Genomic DNA, 1600 nt, shown 5'->3' with positions numbered 1-1600 from the left:
TTGTGCGTTCCTTAATTACCCCTCCGTGAATTCGCTCCTCTTCATTCCAAGCCTGGTTTTGGCTCCGTTTCCTGGGTTTTGTTTTGTCTCTCCTGAGTCTCTGTTTTTGTCGTCCTTTTCATCATTTCATCTAATTATTCTCTTTTTCCTGTATTTGTTGACATTATTATTTTTTAACGCTGGAGTTGGGTTTTCCTGAACTATCTGTTCATCATCATTTATATTTCTGTATTATTTATTCACTTGCTGTGTGCACCGGCATCATTTTGTGTTTCTTGTACATTTGTGAAGTTATATTTGCTCTGTTTTGCCTTCATTTAAGTCTTGTATTTTTAACTGAACTTTCAGTGCGACCGCTGTGACAGAATATGAATCCTATTTTTAAATTCAGGTCCTAATCAGGGGCTCCCCATTAGCTGTGGAAGTGATCACAGTTCAGACTTTGAGCTAATCTGTTATTCACTTTAATCAGTAAAATGCCATTACAATTAATACTTAATTTTATGATCATTAATAATGAATTGCTCGTCATTCTCTGACTTAAGTCACGTCGAATGCAGGGATGAGAAACACCCGGGGGTTTGGAGAACCGTGTTAGCCTTCCTGTTAGCGGTTGCTTGGCAGAAACACATCCATCACCGCCGGACAAAAGCTTGTTTTTTCTGTGTGGAAACATGTAGGAGTGCTGTTTAAAGGAGACATGCTCTGTAGGTGATGGGGCCGTGGAGGGGTGTAGTATTTCTTGATTTAGCTCTTTCCTTTTTAAAGCCTATGAAAAGAGGCAGATCAGTGGATGCTGAACATCGCTCTCCAACACGCCGGGCGTATCGCTCTGCATCTCCTCAGCCGGGGAGTCTCCGCTCGCTTTAAAGCCTGATATATGAAGGACGGATCCCGTCTCTGACAGGAAATAGCATATTTCTAATGCACTTTTAGCCGAGATCCCCTCATCCTGACCATATAATGTACTTTCGGTATATTATATTTCCTATCACCGCAGGTCTCAATGAAATTTATACACACTATACCATTTAAAGTCTGTAAGGAATTGCTGGTCTGGTTTGGCCGGTGCTGACCTTGGTTGATGCTATTTACACCACATCAGTGCTGTCTATAAGGGCCTAATAGGGCGCAGGCTGATGATGAATAGTGGTCCACGCTCAATGGGCTGACCCAGAAGGTGTGCGACACACTGGGGAGTCCAGGGGAAGAGAAAGCTAACGTTCCAGCTCATTTACTGTAGCTTTAGGCTGCTTTCACACCCAACCGCTTTGGTAAGATTAAGCTGAACTGCTACCTTCGCCTGTATTGTTTGATTCATTCTGGCGCATGAGAAATCTCTGGTGTGATTTCTTTGTGTTGTAGGAGACTGTCATAGTGGATAATTGCGGCCTCCCACACACCAATGCTATTATTATCTTGCTTTTAGCTCCATATTGTTATTTGTGATGTACAGCTCGTGTTATTTCCTACTAGGCACTTTGCTGATGACGGAAGAAAGCAAATAATCCCAAACAGTGCAGTAAAATGTAGAATAAGAAACCAACTCTAATCAGACTGTGAAGATGAAATGTTCTTGGAGTGAGACCGACCCGATTCT

This window comes from Antennarius striatus, chromosome 12 (genome assembly GCF_040054535.1).
Source record: "Antennarius striatus isolate MH-2024 chromosome 12, ASM4005453v1, whole genome shotgun sequence".
In the NCBI taxonomy this organism is placed as follows: domain Eukaryota; kingdom Metazoa; phylum Chordata; class Actinopteri; order Lophiiformes; family Antennariidae; genus Antennarius; species Antennarius striatus.
This window is presented reverse-complemented; position numbering follows the sequence as displayed.